Raw genomic sequence first — 14,940 nt, 5'->3', positions numbered from 1 at the left:
TTTCTGTAACAAAAAAAGGAAAGGGAAGCAGAAGCCAGGACAAACGGTCATGGCTCTAGTATGGAGCTATTCCCTGTTTGCAAGAGCCATTGAGTGACACAGAAGCAGCAATGACATTTGGTTCAAACTCATCTTCCAAGGCGACTATGTGTGTGTGTGTTCCTGGAACCTTAAAAACATGCTCAAAAACGGTTTCAGCATGTTCCAGGCTGGCGGAGGTCAGAGACGACAAGAGTACAAGACGGTTGAGAAAGTTCTGACACACAGTTAGTGGCTGCTTGAGACAGTTCCCAAAGAGAAACGTGACTGGAAGACTAGAAAAATAGACTGAAACCAGGGACCCGACATCAGTCACGCATCTGCCACGTACTTCAACTTACCCTGGGGGCCGGAATATGGTGCTTCAGTTTTAGGCTGTTAATCATGATAATTACTACAAATCTTGCTCTGTTGGGTAACTCCCTGCCCCACCCATCCCAGACAAGCAGAGGGTGCATGCTTAGAGCAAACTGTTCTCCATTCCAGATTTTCCGGTGCAAAAAGGAATGTCTATTAGCCCGATTATTTACCTTCACACTGTCCTGCCAGGGTAAGCCTCCTAGCCCAGCTAATTCTCCTGCGAGGACTGGCAGCTCCCATCCACCAGCTGGGTGCAGCCGAGCTCCTTCCTCCTTCACCGTATCTGTGGCCCCAAAGAGGCCCCTTCCACTGGGGTGGCAACCAGCTGACCACTGGCCCCAGCGACCTGCAGGCTCGGAGGACAGGAAACACGCAGACACTTGTGGGGCTCCTGGAGGCTGGCAAGTCCCGTCCTGCCTGGCATCCTGCTGTCTCCAGCGATCACCCAAGCTCTGGCCCCTCTGGTAATGTTTCCTCCTGTACTCATGCACCTGGGGCTCCGAGGGCCTTTTCTGAGGACTCCTGGCTCCTCTTCTGTTCCCATGACAACCCTTTTCACTGGGCTATGGGGGTCCTTGTTCCATGGTGGGTAGTCCCTGTGTGTCCTCAGAGTCTTTGAAGGATCAGACCCTGCTGAAATCTGGCTCTCTCCAGAGTATCATGGTTTTCCACTTTTCTGCATTTCATCAGCCCGTTTGGGGGTTCAGCATTCTAACAATGTTCTGTGATCGCTTACAATTTATTGTATTTCCTTTTGCAATACATCATCTCTCTGTTGATATTTTGTAATTCTTCTCCTCTTTCCTTCCTCCTTGCCATCCCCCATGGGATCTCCTGGTGGTTGCTTCCCCCCATCTTTCCAATGAAATTAAGATGTAAGTTTATGTGTGTAAATGGGTATGTGTGTGCACATACACAGTGTCAAGACTCTGGCTGCAATATCTGATGTCTTGGATTCTAATTTCTGCTTTGTCCTTACCAGTCTGTGTGACTTTGGCCAAGTTACTAAACACTATTTAGAGTGTTAGCACGTCTACAAAATGAAAATAATAGTACTTCCTGCCGAGTGGAGCTGTTGTGAGGATGTCATGAGGAGATCCATGGAAAGTGCCTGGCACATTCCTGGCATAACACAGTAGCTGTAAACTGTATCGTGTCTGGCCTGTTTGCTTCCCTTCTCAAATCCCACAACCATCTGGGGAGACTTCAACGTTCCTCGGAACTTCACAACCCGCTCCCCAGCAGAGCTCCATGCCTTCTTTAACTCGGGACATGCGTATCCACTGAATGCCTGTCCTACTTTCTGATGACCACCTACCGGCCTCCGTGCCCCAGCCCCTCCGTGCTCCTCCCTGTGGTGTCCCTTCATCCTTCCCCATCACATCCTCCTCTTTTTGTAGCACTAACCTGGAACCTCCCAACCTTAGTCAGATGGCTTATTTTCACTGTCATCTACCCAGGCTGTGATGCACATGCCATTCATTGTGTGTGAATGTCATGTTTATTCTGTGGTTACATTTTCATAATTCTTCAGCCAGATCATATGTGAAGAATCTCATCATTGACCTGTTCCCTGGAGATTGGGTCTCCGGCCAGTAACAAATTTGACCCCCGGGGACAAATGATCTAGGAACTGGCTGGCATGGGGGTGAGACGACACCTTTCAGTGGCCATGACTCAGAGCTGGGACCCCGCGAGGCCACAAGGTGGTCTTTGTCATCTGAATTCGCTGTGTGTGCTCCGATGAGGACTGGGACAGACTCTGTGAGCTGTGGGACTAACTCCGCTGTTTCTTTGTCTCCATGATTTTCTTTGAAAAAAAAAATTTTTTTTTGTTGGTAGTTTTGGAAATTCCAGTCTATCAGCCCCACCGAGTCAGAGCAAGGACCAGGGTTTTTCCTAGCATGCTGACCTTTCAGACGGCACTGCTCTCGGGGGAGGTGTGTGGTGGCGAGCAGGGAGTCAGATCGAGTGCTCTCCGAGGTATCCTGAGCGGCCTTGGTGCCGGGTTGGCATGCTCACGACCCCTGTCCCAGGGACGCGGGGAGCCCGGAAAGGTGGGGAAAAGGCTGAGCTCCCCTGGAGCCTGATCTTTCCCATCACCCCAGGAGGTGCAGGGGCTCTCAGAATGGAGTGGGAAGGAAGGGTGGAAAAGTCCTTGTGGAGGTTGGGAAATTAGAACAGGACAGTGTATTTGTGTCATCTGGTTTGAAGTTTTATAAATTCCCAGAGTATCCTAGACATTTCTATCCAAAATATAGAAAGGTACTGAAAAGATAACTTTTGGCTGGACCATAACTTTGGGGGATTTATTCCCCGTTTTCTTATAGGTGGATATTAAGAATAAAATGTAATTGCATGCCATTTAGAAAAGACACTATATGAGGAATTTGGAGGTCTGTCTCCCAATCCTGATCATCCACTGAGAGACTGTGTGACTTGGACAAGATGATTAATTTAGCTCTATACTTCTTTTTCTTTAAGATGTCATGAAGAATCAGGAAAATTTATGTTAAATCCTTTGAGCAGCTCAAGGGAGCAGAGTGCTTTAACAATGCCAACTGGACTGTCAAGCTTCAGGATACTCGAGGAGACTTACACGATGCATTGGGGAAAAAAATGACCACATTTCTAGAAATCACTAAGAGCTGTGCATTTAAGGATAAATCAAGATAATATTTACTGTTTAGAACATTGAAATAGTGGTATTGGGTAGACAGGAAAAACGGGAGAGAAAAGGAAAAAGCAGGAAAAAAATCTTTAAAACTTTGAGTCCAGTCAGTCAAGTATCTCTTTATGGCTATTCCCAGAACTCCATCCTACTGTTTCTGAATTGGGTCATAATCACGGGTTTCCTAGGAATGCACTAACTAAGTAGCACAGAGTTGGGGGCTTAAAGCCACAGCCGCTGCGGTCACATTGCATTCTCTGTGCATCTCGCTGTCAAGGGATCCTCTTCTTACTAGGACAACCATCACACCGGATGGGGGCCCACCCCGATGAGCTCATCTTGATTGCATCTGGGAAGACCTTTCCAAATAAGGTCACATTCACATATATACAGGGATTGAGACTTCAGTATGTTTTTGTGGGGGACATAATTCAACCCACAACACTGACTGCGTAAGAAAGTATCTACAGTTTGCTCGAGAGACCCGGGCTCTGGAACTTCTGAGTGGGTGAGGCTCCTGGCCAGTTGTCGCACAGGGCAGGCAGGAAGCTCAGGACCGAGCTGTGGGGGCAGAATTGTGCTGTAGCCCTTCACTCCTTTCCCGGGTCCTCACCGTGCGCCCTCCTAACCCTTAGTCGTTCTTCACCTCGCAGTCCAAGAAATTTATTTTGGGTTAACAAATAAGTGTTTTTAAGAAATGGAGTTACTTTAATACACAGGTCAATTATTTTTAAAAAATGGATCAGAACATGTGTTTCTAGCCGCTTGCATGCACCCCCACGTCTCCTCCTCTGCGTTCCCTGCCGCCGCGGCGCAGGCTGGCTCCCGGCCTTCTGTGGCTCCCGGAGATTACGCCCCCACTGAGCCGGAGTCAGCTGGAGATATCAGATGCATCATGAAATTCAAGACCCTCCCGTCCTAAATCTTATTTTAAAGCATGTGCGAATCACCAACATTTTCTTGTCTGTCACTATGAGCAGGGGAGCGGGGAGAGAAAGGTGGGAGGGAGGATGTTTTCAGCAGCGTGACAATCACAAGACCCGCCTGTTATCTCTGGCCTGACCTTGGTTCGCAGTCTCCAGTGCGTTCAGGCTTCCTTAGCACATGTATGTTGACCTTAGTAAAGAGCCAATTCTGGATGCCAAGAGTCAGCTACTTTGCTGCCAGAAAATGGATTTTTTCCCCTTCAGCAAAAAGTAAAAGTAGTGGCCTCTCGCTTTGTGAAAACAATTCACTTTTGACGTTGTTAATGAAATGACCTGAGTTTACCCACGGTGGAGTAAATCAAGGCTTTGAGCCCCTTCTGGTGTGCTTTGACTGCAGTGCCCCCTGGTGGACACCTCGATGCCATACAAGGTTTTTGCATTCTATCCATTTTCGCAGAAATGAAGAAAGCGTTTTAACAAACTCATTGTTTTCTAAAGGGGGCCCATATTTTGCTTCTCATTTTTCTTCCAACCGAAGTGCACTTCAACACGTGACCAAACTGTGTCTATGTACAATCCTCTGCTTGTTCACGTGAGTGTTTTTACACATCCACTCTTCCTCGTTTGAGGAAAGGGGAGAGAAGGCACAGGTGAAAAAAAAAAAGGGCACAGAAGAAAGTCGCCGCGATGGCTACTGAGGTGAGGCTGGTAACATGCCACGTGTATCGAGGAAATGAAAATGCAGCAAACACGACTAGAGCGGAGATTTAAAGCTGAGATTATTATGATTTAAAACATTTTAAAGCAGGATAAGGATATGGATTCATTCAGTGAGAGTCTGACATCTATTTGGTGCCAGAGGGCTTGTGACAAGTGGGTGGGGAGGAAACAGCAGGTCCCCAGATAAAGGCCACTTTCTTACTGCTTTGCCTGCAGATGTCCTGCCTGTCACTTCGTCCCCAGCTTCCTCAGTGAAGACCCAGACCCCTGGCCACCACAGTGCTCTCTCTCACCCTGGCCCCTGACTCGGGTGGAAGTGAAGGTCCCGGCCTCCCTCCCTTGCCCTTTAGCTCCCAGCAGCCTGCAGGGCAGCCAAGTCCAGGGATTCCAGTGGGGATTGCCTTGTACGGGTCACAGAGTGGGGGAGGGGGGGAGGTGCTCAAGGCTTTTCTGAGGTAATTACAGAGCGACTGTAGCAACTCTCAGATTTTTAGATCTTACAAAAACAAGCCAAAAAAAGAGAGACGACCTTTTAATGGGCGATTATAAGCTTATAAGTAAACTGGCGGTAACCAGAGGTGGGGGTGCGAGGGGGATAATGGGGAGAAAAGGGAGAAGGGTTTTCAGAAACACATATGAAGGACACATGGACAAAGCCAAAGGGGGGTGGGATCAAGGGTGGGCAGTGGGGATGGCTGGGGTGGGGGGAAGTGGTGGGGAGAAAATGGAGACAACTGTACTTGAACAATAAAAAAGGGAAAACAAGTTTATAAGTAAAAATATTTCCATGTAATGGCATTGAAAATGAATTCACAATAATAAAACAATTCCTGGTATCTATCACTATCAGTTCATAAAGAAAGAACAATTTAATACAAGAGGTAATTAAAATACATTACTTCCCAGGAGAAAACGTGTTTTATACACACCTATACACATCCACACAGAGACACGCACAGACAATTGTCCTTGCTCATCTTTTGTGTCACCCTGGAACAGGGGGGGTTTGTCCGGCACTGGCACCTGTCTGTGACTGGTTTCGGGGGCGTGGAGAACTTTGTCCCTGAACTTCGACATCCCCTGCCAGAATTGGAGGTCACCTCCTCTGTGTTATTTGTTTGAAAGGAGGACTCAGCCCCCCAGCCACTGCTGTGTGAGGAGAGGTGAACTCTGAGAGGGGGTCTGCCCTCCAGGGGCTACAGAACAGGTTGCCCGCTGGCCTCTGCTTGCTGTGGAGAGCATGTGAGAAGGTCAGACCTCAGAGACTCCTGGGGACGCACAGGACCTAAGTAAAGGGATTGTCTGCTGAATCCTGCCAGCCTCCTGCAGGCCGGTGCGGGAATCATTCCTGGCAGGCCGGGAAGTGCTCACAGGTGGCGTCTCACCCAGGTGTCCCTGTATGTTGCATTCCAACGCCCAGGTGTGCTCCCTCTCAAAAAGGAAGTTCACAGACCTTTAGAGCCAGAATGAGCCTAAAATCACATAGTTGAATTTCCCCATGATACAAAGTCGTCACTAATTCACTTGACGAAGGCAGACAAGCAGAGATGCACTAAAATTGTGGTTGGAGAGTCTGACACTCCCCATCTGCTCCACACAGGCCACACTGGGCCTGGGGCTCCTTAGCCCTTCTCAGATGGGGGTGGGGGGGCGCGGCGGCTGGGCTCAGGACTCACATCTCACACCTGCCCCCAATCTCTGAGCTGCTCAGAGGGTAAGGACCCTACCAGTAACCCCATGAGCTGAAGAAAAGCCAACATTAGAGCCCTTCTCAAAAGCCTTCACCTGCTCAGCTGGAATCTGTTATTTTACCTTCTAAACTTTCTCTTAGCCATACTCAAACTTCTTTTCTATAAAGGCCTTATTATACACATATTTGATATTTGTGTATAATATCAAATATGTGTATACACATATTTGATATTTGTGTATAATATCAAATATGTGTATACACATATTTTCAAACTTACTTACGAGTGCTATTCCAAATAGACCACAACAATGGGACATTTACACAATTGAACGCAGCCTCGTATTCTGTGCAGTCCGAGAACTCGCATGTCGCATACTCTTCCTCATAGTTCCATTTGCTGTGCATCTTTCAGTTTGCCTTGTTGTGTCTTCCTAGCCTTTGTATTAGCTGCACATTTCAACTATTGGACTCAGTTTGTTGGTTTTTGGCGGTGTCTCTGTAGTGAGTGGGATGATGGGCCCTGTGAAAGATGTATCCACACATCCTAATCCCTGGAACACGTAAATGTGAATTTGGAAAAAAGGGACTTTGCAGATATATGAAATCACAGGTCTTTAGATGGGGAGCTCAGGCCGGATTATCCCAGTGGGCTCTAGCTCCAGTGACAAGTATCCTTATCACAGATACACGTGGGAGAGACACACAGAGGAGAGGCGGTGTGATGGCGGAGCAGAGATTGAAGGGAGGCGGCCACAGGCAGGGGAATGCCGACAGCCACCAAGAGCTGGAAGAGATGTGGGAGGATTGTCCCCTCAGGCCTCCAGGGAGAACAGCCCCGCCAACAGCGTGGTTCTGAGCTTCTGGTCTCCAGAACTGGGAGAGAATAGGTTTTTGTTGTTTTAAGCCACCAAACTTGTGGTAATTTGTTAAGGTAGCTACAGAAAAGTAATATAGTCTCCAATGCCCTAAGATGACATTGAAAACATTTCCATGCAGGGCTACTCAGTCATGACTTCTACAGTTAATGTATTTGTCAACCTTCCGCTGCACCTCTGAGGTCAATGACCTCAGTCACTGTGTGCATTTCCATCATTGCAATGGACTTGTCCATTTATGGGCCATGTCTAGAGCTGAAGCTCTCTGTTTCTTCAGTAGTCAACAGAGAGTCAATTGGCTTTTTTATAAATTCACAGAATTGGGAGCAGAAGCTTGGCACACGTACAGAATCGAACGGTTTGAGATCTCAGAAGGAAATGTGACTCTCGAGAAGGTGTTTTGGAGCAATCACACTAATTATGCTGTCATAGTAGTTAGTGTGGGTTTGGAGCTGAGCTCCGTGGGCTTGGAACCTCGCTTGGCCAATTCAGTGTGGGCAAGTTCTTTATCTTCTCTGGGCCTCATTTTCCCTCATCTGTGAAATGGTCCTAATAATGCCACCAGCTCACGGGAGTTTTTGGTGAGGATTAAGGGGCCCTGTGTGGAAAGGTCTGAGAGCGACAGCAGGAGCCTCTTAAGCGCCACAGAAACGTTAACTGTTGTTTACGTGTTTGTACCTTAAACACCCCAGTAGTGTGAAAGCACCTTAAAAACAGGGAGGGATGACATAGGGAGGTTATTAATAATTCAGTAAGAGCACCGGGAAAGTGCGCCTGGGTACATAATCCTGTGTGGCCCTGAAGATGGGGCTCTGAGCAGAATCGTATACACCCATCTCCGGCTGAACAAGGGACAGCACTCTCACAAAGCTGGCGCTAATTTTTCTGCTCTGTGCTGTTCACAGCCGCGTTCAGCAGGCAGTGAAATGACAAGTGCCCTCTATTCTATTAAACCAGCCACTCTGTCTCTTTTCCTGATGCTTGGCAGTATTTCTCCAATGTATTCCTTCATTCCAATGCAAGGGCTGATAGATTAATCTCATCTAGCTCATTATTGCTTCACGCCTGCACTATTGTGAATATTTATGAAGTCCAACCCCTATGACTAATTATGTCCTTTCTCTCCAGTGGAATTTTGAGCATAGCATTCTGCAGTCCCCAAACCTTCTGGAATTTCCATCAGCCACGACAGTGGCCTCACAGCTCTGTCGATCCTGCACACGATTGAAGGGAAAAATTAATGTTACACAAATAATACACAAATACCAATATACCAATTATATGTACATGATAAAATACGTGACTGAGTCCTTGGACTGCCCTGGCCACGTTCAAGTAGACGATTCTACTGTTTCCAGAAAGATGCAGGCAGCTCCCCCCCCGGCCCCCCACCACCCAGAAGTAGAGGCTGCCGGGAGCCCTCCTCTGTGACCCTGGAAATCATCTCTGGGCCACTAGTCCAGTTGCCTGGTGAGGCAGTGACCATGATTGTCTTTAACTACTACTGAAACTCTTATTATTATTCTATATTTTCCATGCTTGTGTCTTTTTTAAAATTGCATTTACTCTTCAATTTACAATATTATATAAATTTTAGGTGTACAATGTAGTGATTAGATATTTATATAACTTACAAAGTAATTGCCTCAGGAAGCCTGGGTACCCGTCTGACACCATACATAGTTATTACAACATAATCCCTGTATTCCCTATTACATGCTTGTGTCTTATCTCCCCAACTGGACTGGTTTTCCTTGATGATGAGCCTGTGTTTCATCATCTTTTATTTAAAAAATTTTTAAAGTATTTTTTTGTGTGCAGTGTAAAATATTATCAGCAGTAAAAAGCTTAGAGGGAAAAACACCTTCCTCCTCGCTCCTTCCCATCTTTCCCTGCATCTTCCTTTCAGGCTTTCCTCTCCGATTCCTCGCCGGTTCTCCCGACAGTTTCCCCCGAATATTGCTGCTCATCTTCTAGTTCTTGAATCGTCACTTTTCTGCGTTTCTGCTAAGGGTGCTCGGTTGTTCTTCCTCCCGTCCTCCCCTCCCCTTTCATCGTTGCATTTTGCTAACACATCACAATTCATCGTCATTCAGGTATGCATCAGTGTTTACACTGCTATGACAACTATGTAAAGATGGTTTACCGCTGAGCCCACTAGAGGGGAGGAGCTCATTTCTTTTTATAAACTTTTTTTTTTCCTGCAGTTGCCACACTTTCTCATTTGTTTTGTTGTCTCTGAAACTATCACCGTGTTCCATTCCAGATGCTCTCTCAAGTGTCTGTTAGTATTATTTTCCAAATCCTCCAGTGCATCGTGCAACCTTTCGGTTCAGGTTTTGTGGGGAGAGCTTCACCCCGTGGACCGCATTCACTGGGCTCTGACCTGGACCCGCCCTGTCCGCATCGGCGGCACTGTCGTGATCCTGCGACTTCCCTGCCCTCCCGGGTTGGACGCCCTCCTTTTTGGATCCCATGTCCTGCTCCTCTCTCACCTACCGGTTTCAACCCTTATTCTGATGGGTCCTCAAAGGTCTGAGAAAGCTATTCTACCCTTACTTTTGGTACATAGATTAGCTGGGTAAAAAGTTCTAGATTAAGAACAAATTTTCTTTAGAACTTTAAATGGTTTATCCTCTTCTAACATTTCCATTCCTATTCCTGATTCCACATGCATTGTTTTCTTTCTGGAAGGTTCTAGAGTATTTTCTTTATTTCTAGGGTTCTGATATTTCAAGATGATCTTTTTATTCATTGTGCCAGGCACTCAGTGCATCATGTTCATCTGGACCCTTGTGATCCTCAGTTCTGGGGAAAATGTTCCAAATTCTCGTTGACAATTTTCTCATTTTCTGTTCTCTTTCTGGAATTCCAGAAATGTTGGTCCTCTTGTTTCAGATCTCAGCCTTTCCTTTCTCTGTTTTTTTTTTAAATTTTTCTTTTTTAAAAAGATTTTATTTATTTATTTTTGAGAGAGGAGGGAATGGGAGAGAGAGAGAGAGAGAGAGAGAGAGAGAGAGAGAGAGAGAGAGAGAGAGAGAGAGAGAGAGAGAGAAACATCAATGTGTGTTGCTGGGGGCCATGGCCTGCAACCCAGGTTGTGCCCTGACTGGGAATCGAACCTGCGATGCTTTGGTTCACAGCCCGCGCTCAATCCACTGAGCTATGCCAGTCAGGACTCCTTTCCTCTGTTTTATTTTTTGATATTTGTTTTACTTTCTAGGATTTATTCCATAGTATATATACTAACCCTCTACTGAAATGTGTATGTCACTGATGCTATTTTAATCCCCAAGTAATGTCTTTCTGTCTGTCCTCCTGTTTATTTCACCATAAACTTTCTTCTCTAATAGCTCTGAGGGCACAAACACACACCCTGGCCTCACACCATCTCTGTGTTCTTCCTACCAGGCTCCTTTAGTTCACGTTGCAAATTTTGTAAATACCAGGTGACCCTTGGTTGTCCTTTTATAATTAAGACTTAAATACTTGAAAGAAATGTGTGCAAGCTCTCTGTGGTGAGCAGAGCTGTGGACAAGTGGGCTTATAAAAAGCGCCTAAACTAAAATTTGGTTAGGGGGCCAGTCGGTCTTTTCATTAGGGACCCATTTCTCCGGAGAAAGCCTCCAATCTGTTGTTGGGGGTATCTTCCTGGCTGAGGTCTTTTGGCACCAGGTTCTCGGAAATGCGCTAGGCAGTCAACCATCATTAGGCCGACTTTCAGTTAATTCCCCATTTTTTAGCCTGTGCCTCACCCTCTCTGTGCTCGTCAGTAACAATCAGCCTGGTGGCCTCTGGAGTCAGTTTGTCCAGGGCACGTTTCCAGCCAAGGGTGGAGCCAGAGAGCATGGAGCTGGTGGCCTCTGTTGAGTGGCCAGGAGAGAATCTGGGGGTACAGTCATTCTACGAGGAAACTTTGGACCAATCCCCTGCACTGCCCTCTGCCTTTGGGCATCTCCTATCTCTAAGTCCTGGACCTCTGAAGGTTCTGCAGGGAAAACTGGCTTTCAAACCCATCTGGGAAAGAATTACAGTTTAAAGCCATTTTCTTTTTCATGAAGGGGACCAGTCCAAGAAGTACTGTTGCGAATTGTCTGATGGGTGGAATTTGTGGTGCTTGATCTGGGTTGAAAGGATCAGCAGGAACTGCAGGTCAGAATCTACATCCCTCAGGAAATTGGCTGATAACAGGCAAATACTCAAAGCTGAATGACGAACACTAAGTTGTCATCGGTTTGAAAGGAAACTTGTATTCTTTGGGGCATTACAATGCATTCTTGCAGAAACATCAAGGGGGTGTAGAAATAATTCTATTGGTTGCACCAGAAAGTCTGTTTGTTTTTTCCCCCCATAACATGGCTCTAGGAGCGCTTAGTTGTCTTTAACTTCATTCAAAAACAATTGTTAGATTGTATTGTGACAGCTGTCATAGCAGCGTGCATTAAAAATACTTATCAAAATTGGTGAATTTTTGTGTAGCCATTTTAATATTGAAGATGGAATAAAATACAGAACATTTTGGCATATTATGCTTTATTATTTCCAGAAAGGTAAAAACACAATTGAAACACTAACAGAATAAACCATGTGTGTAGTGCATGGAAAAGGTGCTATGACTGATGGAGTGCATTAAAAGTGGTTTGCGAAGTTTTGTGTTGGAGATTTCTTGCTGGATGATGCACCATGGTCAGGTAGACCAGTTGAAGTTGATAACAATCAGAGACATCAACTGAGAACAATCAACATTATAACATGTGGGAGGTAGCTGACATACTCAAAATATCCAAATCAAAGTTATTGGTGAAAATTAAAAATGTGTCTTTCATTTTATGGAAAAAACTAAGCAGACTTTTTGGCCAGCCTCTATTTTGGTACCGAATGGTCTTGGCTCTGGTGCGCTGCTCTCAGGCAGGAGGGAGTGTGCTCTCACTTCTCCTTGATTCCAAGAACTCACTATCATCAGTGGAGAGAACAAAAGTATTTAATGGGATTGGAATATAAAAATTAGAATGTCTTAGGTAAGGAATTTTATTGGTTGCATTTAGCAGTTAAAGAAACCTGAATGACAGAGGGTGCAAAAGCCCAGTAATGGTGTCAGGGACATGAACACTGATTGTCCAGTGAATGTTCTCGAGTGTGTGTGTCCCCATTGTGGCGCTTACTCATCCATACTCTCTAGAGCTTTCCACGCAGATGATATCTTAACCTCTTTATTGGACTCTAGATCTCATTTCAAATTCTCAGTGATGCCAATGTCTGGTAACGCAAATTAGACAAATCCTAAGGGTAGCTGGTCATGGATATGGCAGCTAAAATGAAGGAGTGAATAATGATCCAGGACATGAATAAGTTGACACTTTCTGCTTTATACACACCACCCATGGGGCTAAGTATTTTATAAGTATTAGTTCACTTATTTTTCTAACCACCGCTATACGGTATTGCCAGTCAACCTAGACTAAGTAAGTTAGGCTGCCATAAAAAACAGTCCCCAGATCTCAGAGGCTAATAACAAGACACACTTATTCCTCCCCCATGTGACATGTCTGTGGGCTGCACCACAGTGGACTTAGGAGGTGGAGCGGTACCCGGGTGGGAACTGGTGGTCTCAGGTGAAGGGACAGGAGAGATGGCGAACCATGAGCTGGCTCTTAAAACTTCTGCTGAGAAGTGATGCATGTCATTTCTTTCTTTGATTCCATGGGTAAAGCCAGTCATGTGGCTGGCTGCTCCTCACCACAATGAGCCAGGAAGGTTTTATTCTATTTCATGGAGGGTCCTCTCGAATCATGCAGACAACCTGGCATCCTCGAGCTGTGAAGCACAATCCTCCACCGGCGAGGGCAGCAGATAATTTGAATAATACAACCAACCATAAACAAAACAAAACCAGCAAAAACCAAACCAAACCAAACACAGTGTCAAAGACTTAATTATGCAGAAATGTTAGAATCAAACTCTGTACGCCACTTTTTCAAAAAAGAAAGAATTAATTTTCACCTGTATGTTATTTCAGGGTGCAGTTAAAAAAATTAAAAAACAATAAGATACTATCTTATGAGGAATAGCACTGAGAGAATGCCTTACAAAAGGACCATTTTAAGGTTATTTATACAAATGAAATTCAGGTTCAGGTGGTCTTAAAAAAAATCCTGTTTTACTTCGGGGATTCGCTTGTGTTTCACATTCACCATGTGACTCTGAAACCTGCCAAACGTGAACACAGCTCAGGGGTGGTGAGTGTGACTGTTTTCAGGGGAGACTTTTTTTTGGTTACCAAATTTAACTTGATAGAGTTATTTATTTACTTACTTACTTATTTATTATTTACTTTAAAGGGGAAATAATTTTAAGAAGTAATTTCACGTCACTAGAACTGTATCTTAAGCTCATGGGTATCGAGCTAGTCTGCATTTTCCCCTTTCTCCTGCTTGCATAAAGTCTTGTCTGCCAGAAGACAAGTAAGTACATATAAATCCCACTGCTATAGTGAATTCATTTTCTAGTTTATCAGATTATTAGTCACTTCTCTGTACTTAGAATTTATTGCACCTTACAAATTAGCTAAGGTTGACACTGTTTGCTTGAACGAGACTGCCATCTAGTGGTTATTTGGAAAATCAGACTTGGCCAAACTGGTGCTCTGTACTTTGTCTTCCATAAATACGTTTTGAGCTGCTAATGTGTACCAAACACTGGAATGAAAGGAACAAGAATGCTCAGACTCCTGGAGCTTACAGTGTATAGCATAAAGACTTGTGTATATAAGTTGAACTTTAGAAACATGGTCCACTTTCACAACCTGTTAACCTAATATCTTAACTACGTGTGTGCTCATCTTCCCTATGCTGCTTATGGGCGAAAAGTCCCTGTTCCCATAAAGGTCAGCTCTTCTCTCTTCCGTTTTCTGGGACTTCCAGTCGGCAATCTGCAGGCCTCTGAGCCGGTTTCAGGCAGCTGCCAACAAGACATGGGGTGCCCATTGCCAGACCCCCATGGTGCCCCTTTAGGCAGAAATGGGGAAACCCTTTACTTGGGCCGAAACACAAGTTACGGCAAGTTTAAAAGAAGAATAAAACCTTAAATACAAATATTTCTTACTATTTTTCTGTCAACACAATACTGATGAAGTCAGGTTTTGCACCGCACGGTTTGTTTCAAGTTCACACCAAAGCGTCTGGCATTTAGGAAGAGAAGCTCAAGGAGAGGGGCGAAGGACTGCGTGGCGGCCTCCCCTGCGTCCCCGGCAGTCTGGGGTCCCCAGGTGGAGCACCTCTGCTGGAGACTCAGGGGGAAGGCAGCTTTGGAGCCTGGGGATGGGGTGGGGCATGCTTGAACACACCTCACTCCCCTGCCCAGGACTTTCTGCCCAGTGCGAGGGGCTTCTTGCTTCTCCCCTGCACCCTCTGTCCGCGGGGAATCTTCCTGCACGCTCCAGCCAAAGTCGCTTGTCTGCGCCGCGTGATTTTTACCTTTTGGTAACAATTATTTAGCAGAATTATAAGATGATGGTTTCTGTAGTTTGCAGGTCGATAAAATAAATGGCCTTGAGAGAACATTTCTTTATCTCCAGTAAAATCATTATTGAAATATTGTCCTTTATGAAATTTCATATGCTTTATATAAAGGGATAGAGCACCACATTCCTCTCTTTAA

General features: G+C 45.4%; 1 protein-coding gene across 1 annotated transcript in view; it reads left to right on the top strand.

Moving 5' to 3' along the window:
- The first annotated feature begins 603 nt into the window (after window positions 1-603).
- Window positions 604-14,940, top strand: part of BASP1 (brain abundant membrane attached signal protein 1) — a 67,944-nt gene continuing 53,607 nt past the window's right edge. The window contains exon 1 of the mRNA XM_036020248.1: window positions 604-863. The gene's annotated coding sequence lies outside the window, so the exon portion shown is untranslated. The remainder of the gene's footprint in view (window positions 864-14,940) is intronic.

This window comes from Phyllostomus discolor, chromosome 3 (assembly GCF_004126475.2).
Source record: "Phyllostomus discolor isolate MPI-MPIP mPhyDis1 chromosome 3, mPhyDis1.pri.v3, whole genome shotgun sequence".
NCBI classification, from domain to species: domain Eukaryota; kingdom Metazoa; phylum Chordata; class Mammalia; order Chiroptera; family Phyllostomidae; genus Phyllostomus; species Phyllostomus discolor.
The sequence above is the reverse complement of the archived record's forward strand: the minus strand, read 5'-3'. Positions and strand labels throughout refer to the sequence as shown.